This window comes from Chiloscyllium plagiosum, chromosome 6 (assembly GCF_004010195.1).
Source record: "Chiloscyllium plagiosum isolate BGI_BamShark_2017 chromosome 6, ASM401019v2, whole genome shotgun sequence".
Classification (NCBI taxonomy): Eukaryota; Metazoa; Chordata; class Chondrichthyes; order Orectolobiformes; family Hemiscylliidae; genus Chiloscyllium; species Chiloscyllium plagiosum.
Genome location: NC_057715.1, coordinates 32,230,005 through 32,243,666, shown reverse-complemented (window position 1 = coordinate 32,243,666; position 13,662 = coordinate 32,230,005).

The window sequence follows — 13,662 nt, the reverse complement described above, 5'->3', positions numbered from 1 at the left end:
GTAACAATGTGAGAAAGGTCTCTCTATATTTGTAGTGAAGACCATGTCCTTAGAAGTTGGATTGGCTGTGTGCTGCTGTGGGCTGGAGATCAGGTTAGTCCTAAAAGGAGAAGAGTTGGAATTTCTTGTACAGAATAAATAGTTTGATGGATTTTGTGACTTAATATTATCACTAAAATCAGAGTGGACTGTTGAGCCCATTTGTAAGATCAGGCATTTGATGTGAAGGATATTCTTAATGTTTGGCTACAATTTGTCTGTTAGTTCAATGGTAATGTTACTGGATAAGTGCTCCAGCGATCCAAGCTCATGCATCAGAGACGAGAGTTGTAATCCAGCCATGATAGATGGCAAAATTTGAATTTAATTTTTAAAAGCTGGACTGAATAGCTGGCCTGAGGATGACCATACAACAATGTTAATTATTGTAAAAAGCCCTTTGGCTAATAAATGGCCTTGAGGGAGTGATATCTGCTATCATTACCTGCTTTATTTGACTCCAGATCCACATCAATATGGTTAACTTTCAAATGCCGTCTGGGCAATTGGAAATGGGCAACAAATGCTGGCCTAGTCATTGATGCACACATCCCATGAAAAATTAAGCAAAACTCATTTTAATTTTGAATGTTAGTGGACATGATAAATAGTATTACACATTTGCTTTGTAGAAACTTGTATCATAAACATTCTTCTGTTTTAAACTTGCTTCATTTCTTTTACCAATAACCAGCATTTCATATTTCATATTGCCTGTCTCAACTAAGACCATAATGCCCTGAATGCCCATTCTACATGGATGAGCAGTGGCAATGAATTGAACAGATGGAAAAAGGTTTTGATTGTCTGTATAGAATTAAAATTAGAATTAGAATTAGGTTTTATTGTAACGTGTACTCAAGTACAAGGATACAAGAGTACAGTGAAAAGTTTACAATGTCACCATTCACAGTGCCATGTAGAGACAAGGTACGAAAGGTACATAGGTACAAAATCTTGGGTAAAAAGTAGAAAAATAAAGAAATAGTTCAACATTTCAGTTCTCCCTAGTATCAAGTAATAAAATAATAAATAAAATTGAAAGTTTCAAATTGCGAACCTTCTTTAGCCACGAATTTGCAATCACTCCAGGCTGGGCTTTCCCAAAAAACATAGAAACATAGAAAATAAATGCAGGAATAAGCCATTCGGCCCTTCAAGCCTGCACAACAATCCAATACGATCATGGCTGATCATAAAACTTCAGTATCCCATTCCCGCCCTCTTCCCATACCCCTTTATCCCATTGGCTGCAAGGACCACATCCAGCTCTCTCTTCAATATATCCAATCAACTGGCCTCAACAACACTCTGTGGGAGAGAATTCCACAGGTTCACAATTCTCTGAGCGAAGAAAATCTTCCTCATCTCAGTCCTAAATGGCTTACTCTCTATTCTTCAACTGTAACCCCTTGTACTGGACTCCCCCAATATTGAAACATTCTTCCTGCATCCAGCCTTTCTAGTCCCATCAGGATTTCATATGTCTCTATGAGATACCCCCCACCCCCACTACCACCCTCATTTTACTAAATTCCAGAAAATACAAGCCCAGTCAATCCAGTCTTTCCTCAGTCAGTCCTACCATCCTGGGAATCAGTCTGGTGAACCTTCGCTGGACTCCTTCAATAGCAAGAATGTCGTCCCTCAGAATAGGAGACCAAAACTACACACAATACTCAAGGTGTGGCCTCACCAAAGCCCTGTAGAACTGCAGCAAGACATCCTTATTCTGCTATTCAAATCTTTTCACTGTGAAGGCCAGCATGCCCTTAGCTTTCCTCACTGCCTGCTGCAACTATATGCCAACCTTCAGCATTTGTTCCACCATGACACTCAGTTCTTGGTGCACCTCACCTTTTCCTTAACTTCCACCATTCAGATAATAATCTGCCTTCCTGTTTTTGTGACCAAAGTGATCACATTTATCCACATTATGTTGTATTTGCCAAGTATTTGGGACAACACAGTGGCACAGTGATTAGCACTGCTACCTTACAGCACCAGAGACCTGGGCTCAATTCCTGCCTCAGGCAACTGTCTGTGTGGAGTTTGCACGTTCTCCCCGTGTCTGCGTGGGTTTCCTCCGGGTGCTCTGGTTTCCTCCCACAGTCCAAAGATGTGCAGGTGAGGTGAATTGGCCATGCTAAATTGCCTGTAGTGTCAGGTGTAGGGCATGGGTCTGGGTGGGTGTCAGCTGTAGGGGAATGGGTCTGGGTGGGTGGCTCTTTGGAGGGTCATTGTGGACTTGTTGGGCCAAAGGACCTGCTTCCACATTGTAGATAATCTAATCTAAAAATATTTGTCTGAACAGCCAGTCTGTCCAAGTCTCCCTGCAGCCTCTTAGCATCATCCTCACAGTGCACACTGCCACCCAGCTTAGAGTCATCTGCAAATTTAGAGATATTGTATTCAACCCTTTTCAATCAAAATTGCTAGTGTATATTGTGAATAGCTGGGCTCCCATCATTAAAACCTTGCAGCTCCCCACTCGTCACTGCCTGCCACCCTGAAAAGGACCTGTTTCTTCCAACTCTCTGCTTCCTGTCTGCTAACCTAGTTCTTTATCCATGTCAATATGTTACCTCTAATATTATGAGCTTTAATTTTCTTTACTAATGTCTTCTGTGGAACCTTGTCAAGAGTGTTTTGAAAATCCACATAAACAACATCTACTGATTCATCCTTGTCCGTTCTACTGGTCGCATCCTCAAAAAATTCCAGAAGATTTGTCAATTCCTTTTAGTGAACCCATACTGATTTAGACCAATACTGTCACTGTTTTCCAAATGTTCAGTTACTACATCCTTAATAATTGACTCCAACATTTTCCCCATCACCAATGCCAGGCTAACCGATCCATAATTCCCTATTTCCTCTCAATCTCCTTTTATAAAGCATGGAGTTACATTAGCTACTTTCCCATACATTAGAATTCGTCCAGATTCTACAGAATGCTGGAAAATTATCACCAATGCATCTGTTATTTCTAGGGCCACCACCTTAATTACTCCTGGATGAAGAGCATCAGGCCCTGGGATCTGATTGGGTTTTAATCCCAGCAAGTTCCCCAATACCATTCCCTGACTAATAAGGATTTCCTTTTATTCCTCCTTCATGCTTGACCCTCTGTCTCTTAACATTTCCTGAAGGTTATATGTGTCCTCCTTCGTGAAGAAAGATTCAGAGTATTTGTTCAACTGATCTGCCATCTCTTTGTTACTCTTCCAGGTAACTACAGATCAGTGAGCCTGACATCAGTGGTGGGAAAGTTGCTAGAGAAGGTACTGAGAGATAAGATCTATTTATATTTGGAAGAGAATGGGCTTATCAGTGATAGGCAACATGGTTTTGTGCGGGGAAGAATGTGTCTTACCAACTTAATAGAGTCCTTTGAGGAAGTGACCAAGTTGATAGATGAAGGAAGGGTTGTAGATGTCATATACGTGGACTTTAGTAAGGCATTTGATAAGGTTCCCCATGGTAAACTAATGGAGAAAGTGAAGTCACACAGTGTGCAGAGTGTTCTAGCTAGGTGGATAAAGAACTGGTTGAGCAACAGGAGACAGAGATTAGCAGTTGAAGGGAGTTTCTCAAAATGGAGAAAAGTGACCAGTGGTGTTCCACAGGGGTCAGCGTTGGGGCCACTGTTGTTTGCGAAATACATAAATGATCCAGAAGAGGGCATTGGTGGTCTGATCAGTAAGTTTGCAGTGACACAAAGATTAGTGGAGGAGCAGAAAGCATAGGGGACTAGCAAAGAATATAGGAGAATATAGATAGACTGGAGTATTGGACAGAAGTAGCAGATGGAGTTCAATCCAGGCAAATGTGAAGTGATGCATTTTGGAAGGTCTAATTCTAGAACAAACTATACTGTAATGGAAGAGCCTTGGGAAAGGTTTATCTGCAGAGAGATCTGTGAGTTCAGGTCCATTGTACCCTGAAGGTGGGTAGAGTGGTGAAGAAAACATATTAGATTCCCTACAATGTGGAAGCAGGCCCTTCGGCCCAACCAGTTCACACCGACCCTCCAAAGAGTAACCCACCCAGACCCATTTCCCTCTGACCAAAGCACTTAACACTATGGACAATTTAGCATGGCCAATTCACCTGACCTACACATTTTTGGACTGTGGGAGGAAATCGGAACACCCAGAGGAAATCCATGCAGACACAGGCAGAATGCGCAAACTCCACACAGACAGTCACCCAAGGCTGGGATTGAACCTGGGACCCTGGTGCTGTGAGGCTACAGTGCTAACCACTGAACCACCGTGCCGCCCCATATGGTATGCTTGCCTTTATCGGATGGGATATTGAGTGTAAGAGCTGGCAGGTCATGTTAAAATTGTACAAGACTTTGGTTTGGACGCATTTAGAATACTGTGTACAATTCTGGTCGCCACATTACCGAAAGGATGTGGATGCTTCGGGGAGGGTGCAGAGAAGGTTTACGAGGATGTTGCCTGGTATGGAAGGTGTTATCTATGAAGAGAGGTTGAGTAGGTTAGGATTGTTTTCATTAGAAAAATGGATATTGAAGGAGTGGGGGCGGTGGGGAGACCTGATTGAGGTCTGCAAAATCATGAAGGATATAGACCGGATAAATAGATATAAGCATTTTCCCAGGGTGAGGGATTCAATAATGAGAGGTCACACGTTCAAGGTGAGAGTGAAAAGTTTAAGGGGTATACATGCGGAAAGTACTTTACACAAAGGGTGGTAGGTGCCTGGAATGCATTGTCAGCAGAGACAGTAGAGGCAGGCACAGTAGATTCATTTAAGTTGCATCTGGACAAGATGCATTAGCAGGTGGGGAGCAGAGGGATACAAATCCTTAGGAATTGGGTGATAAGTTTAGACCGTGGATTTGGATCGGTGCAGGCTTGGAAGGCTGAAGGGCCTGTTCCTGGGCTGTAAATTTTTTTTGTTCTTTGTTGTCCATTATGAATTCACCTGATTCTAACGGCAAGGACCTAATTTGTCTTCACCAATCTTTTTCTTTTCACATACCTATAGAAGCTTTTGCAGTCTGTGTTTATGCTTTCTGCAAGCTTACTTTCATATTCTAATTTCCATTTCTGAATTAAACCCTTTGTACTCCTCTGTTGAATTTTAAATTTCTCCGAGTCCTCAGGTTTGCTGTTTTTTTTTCCCCAACCAATTTATATACCTCCTCATCGGCTTTAACATTTTTCCTGATTTCACTTGTTAGCTATGGCTGTGTCACCTATCCTCTTTTACTCTTACACCAAATAGGGATGTACAATTGTTGAAGTTCATCCATGCATTCTCTAAATGTCTGCCATTGCCAAGGGCTCGATCTCTGTCCCGCAATGGGATCGATCTCTTGATCCCCATGCCGCCACATTACCATCTTGCTGGTGACCACCATTCTCTCTCGCCCACACTGAGCTCAATCTCTTGATTCTTATAGCACAAGGCATGGAAGATTACTTCAAATTAGTGCACAGTCTACAAAGTAGGAAAACCTTCAAATGACCACTTGGAATATTATTTAATTTAGAATCTCACAAAGCAAGCAACTTAGTCCTTTATTCAATTCAGCAGGGCACATTCACAGAGTAAGACAATGCTTACCCTCATAAATAATTTCAGTTTACTGCAGTATTGTTTGCAGAAGTAATAAGACCAAGGCATTTACCACTCTCCAAACACAGAAAGAAAGCGTAGCAGCGTGTAAGCAATTTTTTCAGAGCAGCTGAAATATCAAGAGTATTGTCAATTGTCTATATGGTGATTAAGTATTGCAATTAGTGTAATATTTGGATGGAATATATGTTAACATCAGAACGTGATATGATTCAATATTGCTGATTCAGGCAAATTGGTGAATTGAAACATTATTATAATAAATAAATATGACTGGATGGCAGAGAGGACAGTGGCACAGAAGCAGATGGCCCGAGGAAATTCAGAGATAATTGGGAATTGAAAGAGTATACAGTTTGAAAATTGAAGACTCTCATTCTGTAATTGACCTCCCTATCCTCAATTCTCTGCCAGAGCAATGTAATTACTTTAATATGATTAGCATGTTAAAATTCAACCGTTAATCCAAATGTACCATTTAAATAGTCTACATGAATGATTTTGCACAATCATTAATCTTAATCTTAAAAGCAACCACACAGCTTGATTTATACAGATGTCTGAGTTTACATTGCTTCATTCCTGCAAGCTAAATTATGGTTAGAAATTATGAGCTGATGTTCACTTCACAGCAGGAGTTAAAGAATTTCCTGGTGTGACACTCCCATCTTAGGGAAATGTGCCTAGCATGCTGATTAATTTTGCTCTGCGGCAGATGTGGGATGGAATTTGACCACCACTCCCAAATATAGATTGGGATGGCTTTAGGGATTTGCAGGTTGGGCCCATTAAAAGGTCTAACTTGTTTGTTTGGGATTTTGTCCCAGCTATTTTATTCACTATTTGACCCTGTAGCCTTTAACCACACCCCTTACACTCCTTCACCTCTATCAACCTATTATGTGCCTCCAGTGCCAACTCATCACAAATTGTGAGCTCTGCCTACCCTTAATGGCTATTCATAACTTACATGCTAACCCATTCCTCCAACCCCCTCCTTTCTTCTTATATCCTACCTTTCCTAGTCACCCAGTATCCACAATGGATAATCTTTAGAAGGATGAGATGAAATAAAGTTCTAAGTATCTATTGCAGTGTTCCATCTATCAAAAGGAAAGCTCAATTCATGTAAGTCCATTCAGTTTACTTAAATCTATTCTGTTACTTAATACTTTATGTAAACAAATGTTTGTATTAATAACACGACATCAATGTCAGCTAGTCACAAAAAGAACCTCCAGACTAGTCAAGCAAATTGTGCATTTGCAGCCCCTCCCACTCTAATGATATGTTGCAGAAAGCAGTCAGATATAATAGAAATAAAGTCACCATAGACTGCTCTCCAATTAGAAAGTGAGAAATGAATGGTTGTGATTTAATCTGAGAATCACCACCTCAGGTGAGGGGAGAGGTTGCGAAGGATAGTCCTTTATGGTAACCTCAGTTGTAGCAGGAATTGAACCACACTGTTGGCATTACTCTACCTTATAAACTATAGATTCGGCCAACTAAGTTAATTAACTCCCAGATGCTGTGATAGCATTTAGGATTTTGTCAATAAACACCTATTGAAATTGGCGGTCAAGTGTCTGCAAGCCCATAGCCAGTGAAATCAGGCCTGACAGAAAATTGACCAAATTAAATGAAACAATTACCAGCAGCTATCAGCTGCAGAGAACAGTGTAAACTAAGATCAAAGAGTGCAAGGGGAAACAGTTGTGCAAGGGTTGTGTAATGGAGAAATGCTGATCAGAATTTCTGATACCTTGGCTTCCAGGCAGTGCCTGAGGACATGGCAACAGTGTTGGCACAACCCCATTGGGTGATTTGAACCTAGCACATGACTCCATTGGCCAAAGGCCACAGAACATTCAGTAAGGACCAGGGTGAGAAAGGATAAAAACATGTAGCTCCTCACTGAAGTCACAGTGAAGGCTGAGTAAAGACTTGACTTGGCCCAGCAGTGAAGTTTCATCCACCCGGAGAGTGAGAGACAAAGAGAGAGACAGAGAGAGAGGTAAGATTTGCCTTGACCAGCGAGATCCACCTTCATTGAAGAGACCCACCCACTGTCAGAGAGGAAAGAGATTTCAATAACCAAGCTCAAATACATGGAGTGTAAATATTGTAGGAATTTTAGAAATGTTTATCTTATGTTTTAATAAGAATACTTTGTTAATAAAATCGAGTTGAATGAAAACCAAATCTTAAGTTCCTATGTCTGCCTCACCAACAAGAGTGCTTGATAAAGTGTTTTTAATAATATGGTTGAAGTGTCCAAAGCACAGACAAAAAACAATGCACGCAGAATTTCGTTATTCTCACAGATGCAGGCAGGTAGTTTAATTTCCAAAAATTAATGAGTAGAGCATTTATGTAACTTGACACACTACAAGACCATTTATATCTTCATTGCAAATTCATAGAAGATACTATAAGGTGATATAATTCTTAAAGCAAAGATTAGATCTATTTGTCCTGTATACAGAATTGAAATAGCTCATCCAATTTGTAATTCATAATCTGTATGCTTCACAACCTGCCCTGTTAGACCATTAGCAAAAATAGGAATTGGCAGAAATGCAATCAGGAATTCAGGATTTGAGTCTTGACTGCCATTTTTAAGGTCCACAAAATCTCCATGATCCCACGACAATCCAGCCAAACCTCTTGAATTCTATATCAGTGGCCCTGAAATTTTACTAAGAACCAATACATAATTCCAGATGACCTTCAATCTAGAATTGATGAAATGGCCAGCACTGAACTCCATCAGAAATGTGCAAACCTCCTTGGGTCCATCCATTTTCCTATGAGCAGTGATTGAAGGAATCTTCACATCACAGGCCGAACATCACCAAGCATGTCTGGAATCATTTGTGAAATAATCTAGGAATTCTATTGAAGCTTTCCTCAGAATCTCTATCTATTAAGAGCTGACTCAAGCTCTGCTATAACCATGGAAAATGTCTTGGAAGATATAAAGATCATTTTAATTAATCTGAAGAGAAGTGCTGGTCTTTGTTGTGAGCTGAAAGAAAATTGCTGTCAAGCTGTTAGGACTTGAAAGAATCTTAGGGCAAGTTATGGGCAAAGTGACTATTTGTTTTCCTGCCTTTTTATGGTGAATTATCATGGAGGTTACTTCTATTTTGATTTTTCTTCTTTGTTCTTTCATAGGATATATCGCTGGCAAAGACAAAATCTTTTGCCCATCCCTAGTTGCCCTTCAATTGATTGACTTGCTTAGCAATTCATAGGCAATGAAATGTTCATCACATTTCTGTAGGTCAGAAGTCACATGTAGGTCAGACCAGGTAACTATGGAAGATTAAACAAAACAAAAGCAAATGCTGGAAAAATTAAACAAAAATGGAAATTGCTGGATAAACTCGACAGGTCCGGCAACATCTGTGGAGAGAATGCAATGTTAATGCTTTGGGTCCAGTGATCTTTCTTCAGCACCTGATGGAAAATTGTCCTTCTTAAAGGATATTACTGAACCAAATGACAATCTTTGGCACTTGTTTCAATTTCAATTTAATTTCATCGCACCATTACAGAGGCGAGCTTTCTATTCTAGATTTATTGAAACTTTGTCCTCAAAGTATTAGCCTGGATCCCTGGATTAATAGGCCAGTGTCTGATGCTTACAAGTCTCAACAGCCCATTCTATTAATACTATTCATCTCATCTCTGCAATTTGAAACCAAGCATTTTTTTTCTATCAGCAATTCAACTTGAACCATTTTCTATCCATTACCTTCATTAGACAATTGTATTTTTCAAAATTATGATTTTGGATGTTATGTTTGGCAAACTTGTACAGCTAAATAATTTTTCAGTTTAGATATTTGGTTATTTATCACAGGAAAATAAAAATTGAGAAATTGCCTTTGAATAATCTTTGAAGTTGGCCAGGCAAGATGAAACTTTTATTTTCTTTATGACAGCATGTTGGATTAATGAATAGATGGAAAAATAAGGAAGTCCTTGCCATTATGAAACACTTGGTAAGCCACAGTTTTATGATTTTGCCCACTTCAGCAAAATGCACTAAAGTAAGTAAAATAAGGACTGGGAGTGAGTGCAAAGAAGGGTTTGGAATAACACTTGGGATAAAGTTATACTGAATAGGCAACAGAGGTTAGAATTGCAGTCCTCAGATTGGTGAAAAGTAGGAGAAATTTTATAAAGAAGTTCAAAATGACAAAAGATTCAGTGAGACAAAGCAAGAAGTTTTCTGCTAGTAGGAGGCTTGCTAATCAGAGGATTCAGAGTTAAGATAATTGGCAAAATATCCAGAAGTGAGATGAGAAATGTGTTTATGTGACAAGCAGTGGTGATCTTGAAAGCACTGCCTGAAAGGATATTGAATACAGCTTTAAAAGCTTTCAGTAACAATGTTCGAAAGGGAATTTCATATATGGAAAGGAAAAATATGCAGAGCTATATCAAAATAGTTGGAGAGCAGAAGCAAAAACAAAACCAGAAATTCTCAGAACTGAGGAAAGGACACTGGACCCGAAACCTGAACTCTGAATTTTCTCCACAGATGTTGCCAGAATTTCTCACTTTTTCTAACAATTTCTGTTTTTGTTTTTGTCTCTGATTTCCAGCATCCTTAGTTCTTTGATTTTTTTAGGAGAGTAGAAGCAATTGGATATCACTTTCAAGATGAATGGTCTCTTTCAACTGATAACCGAATTGGAACACCATCATTGCGCTCCTCAAAATGGTGGAAATATTCCTTGACTTTTGCCTTGTAATTTAATGGTGTTGACTTGGAAAAGTGTACATGTAGAAATAAAAGTGGAGCAGTGCCAACTCATGTATTATTTTTAAAAATCGCTGAAATGTTTATTCCTTGGCAGCTTATTACGAAAAGTGTCTCTGAGCAGGGCAATTTAGGAACACATTGAGATTAACTGGATAAATAAATCTCAGCTTCTGCAGTTTTTATGCTTGGAAAATGTCTGAATGCACTGGAGTCATTACTTTATGAAAGATTTAAATTAAATTTTTAAAATCCTTACAAGAAGCCCAAAATATTTTAATGGTCTCTTGCTGCATTGATGTAGCCAGAATATGAAACAAAATAACTGCATTGGAGTTTGAGTAAAGGCTATATACTGTTTTTATTCATATTTTCACAGAACATTCATCACACTTTTGGATATGTGTTACAGCAGCTAAACATATGAAAATTACACATTAAAATGGCTCTGCTCATTATAAATCTCTCAACAAAGCATAATGCCAAAAAGCTTAAGTGGATGAGTTTTAAACTTCTTTTTTAATTCAATTGTAAAATACTTTTCTTGCAATGATCATCCAACCTGATAAGTGAAAACAGCAGAATGCTGACTGAGATTTAACAGTAGACATGGAATCATCATCTTTAAATCTTTGGCCAGTTTGCTTGCAGCATGTAGGCAATAGGCAAAAAGCATGGAGGAAGTGGCTGTATTAATAACAAATACGGCTGATTTTCACTTTGATTGGTCTTCAGTAGGGCTGTCATGACATTCACTTGAGCTGTTTTGATGGCCTTATTCAATGGGGCAGTATATCTCTCAGGTAAAAACAATGACTGCAGATGCTGGAAACCAGAGTCTAGATTAGAGTGGTGCTGGAAAACCACAGCAGTTCAGGGCAGCATCTGAGGAACAGTAAAATCGACGTTTCGGGCAAAAGCCCTTCATCAGGAATACAGGCAGAGAGCCTGAAGGGTGGAGAGATAAGTATATCTCTCATGCTTTGAAAACTACTGCTGAGGGATGAGTTGGAATGTAATGACAAGACTTTCAGCTGTGTGTTTCCTGTTATGTTGTAAATTAGTTGGGGAGGCAATCATCTTGTGGTATTGTTGCTAGACGATTAATCCAGAAACTCAGCTAGCATTCTGGGGACTCACCTACAAATCCTCCCAAATACGTTTTGGAAATTGAATTTGATTAAAGAATCTTGATTAAGGGTCTAATGATGACTACAAAATGACTGTTGATTGTTAGGAAAACCCATCTGGTTCACTAATATCCTTTACTGAAAGAAATCTGCCAGCTTTACTAGTGACTTCAGACCCACATCAATTTGGCTGACCCTTAACTGCTCTCTGGTCAGTTAAGGATAGGCAATAAGTGCTGATCCAGTCAGTGATGTCTGCATCTCATGGGTGAATTAAATTAAAAATGTTATTCATTAGTTAGAACCTAACTGGCAAAGGACAGTTAACACAGCTGTGGGTCTGAAGTCACCTATAGAGCAGTAACGTACAAGATGGATTTATACAACCATACAATCACTTCATGATAAGTTTTGCAAAGCGAGCTAAATTCTACCAGCTGCCTTGGTGGGATTGAAATTGCATTTTCAGAGCATTTGTCCATATTTGGCAATACTAGTCCAGTAGCAGTGCTGCTTTGCTAGCAGGGGCCAACAGTATATGAGCTGTTAATCAATCTTGTTCCTTCTATGAAGCACAAGAAGATGCTTCAGGTATGATGGTAGAAGATATGGAATAGAATTTATTGAAGTACCACTCCACTGATTAATTTAATTGTATGCAAGTAGGTGCATTTTGGTTTTTGTGTTTCAATGTTCTCCAACAAATTGTTCAAAATCATGCTTTTTTATAGTCCTCGGTTTGCCTACAGCAAAAGTAGATGTCAAAAAAAGCAACGTCATGATCAATACATTTTAGAATTGTCTATTTACAAAAGAGTTCTAGCTGTTTATTTCAAAAGTACTTCTCCCAAAAGTATTTCTACCTTCTAACCTAACTGTTCTGGAATACAGTGTGTTTTATTAACAATCATGTATTCCTCAATCAGATATTGAGAAGAGGAAATGGGGAAAATTACCTTGTTAATCTTGGAAAGTCTGTTGGTACAAAAGATAAGGTAGTTTGATTTTTAATCCTTTACTGCTGAAGATGTCCACCCAATATCAATGACTTGGAGCTTCAGGTGTTGGACTGGGGTGGACAAAATTAAAAATCATGATTCTTAAGCCGAACTCCATCTCCAGGTTATAATCCAACAAGTTTATTTGGAAGCACTAGCTTTTGGAGCACCACTCCTTCATCAGGTGGCTGTGGAGAATAAGATCATGGTCACAGAATTTATAGTCAAAGGACTCCAGTGCCATGGAGATGTGATGCAGTTAACAATCTGAGATTAAATCTTTCATCTTTTAGAATGGGACATGCTGGTTAGATTTGATATGTAAATCCCAGAACTTCTTTTAAATTACATTCTTAAGACATCCTAGGTTTTTAAACAATAGGTGTGAAGTCTGTCTCTGTCCCAATGCTACGTCAGACTGACAAACCTACCATGTATGCAACGGCGCGTAGTTAGGAAGCATGACAGACTAAAGTGATAATGTAAGTGACAATAAACACTGTAATGGGGCAGACAGGCACAGAGCTGACTAAAAGACACATAGAACAAGCATGCAATAGAGCTAAGGAAGCAAATTAAGCCAAGATAGGAAAAGGTAGAAAGAAAAAAAAATTACTCATGAGAATTGTAAGAAAATAAAGCATCATCGTAAAATCAGCTTTGATTTGATTAAACCATATATGGTATTTTTCTGAAAGTACCTGAAATACAATTAAAATCTATGGCTGAGAATAATTTTACTATAATACTTGCTGCATTTGTTATGTAATACAATTGTAAACACAATGGTAATAAAAGCATTTACAAATACACAGCACATTAGGATCAGTTGTTGAATGCTGCTCCAGTCAGGAGCATTGTTCCATCGAGAATGCAGATGAAAATTTCAAATGCTCAACAGCTTCTGCAAAAGTTTTAATATTTCAGTTTCAATGGATGGCTAATCATTCAAGGTTTGGTGCCTTCCATTTTGAATTCTCATTATGCAGTCCCAGATACTGGCTGCAAGTACGAATTGTGAAACTTTACCTTCATTGTGCAGCACATTGAAAACCAAAATCTTCTGGGAGCAGCAATCAACTTCTGCTATTGTATCTACGTT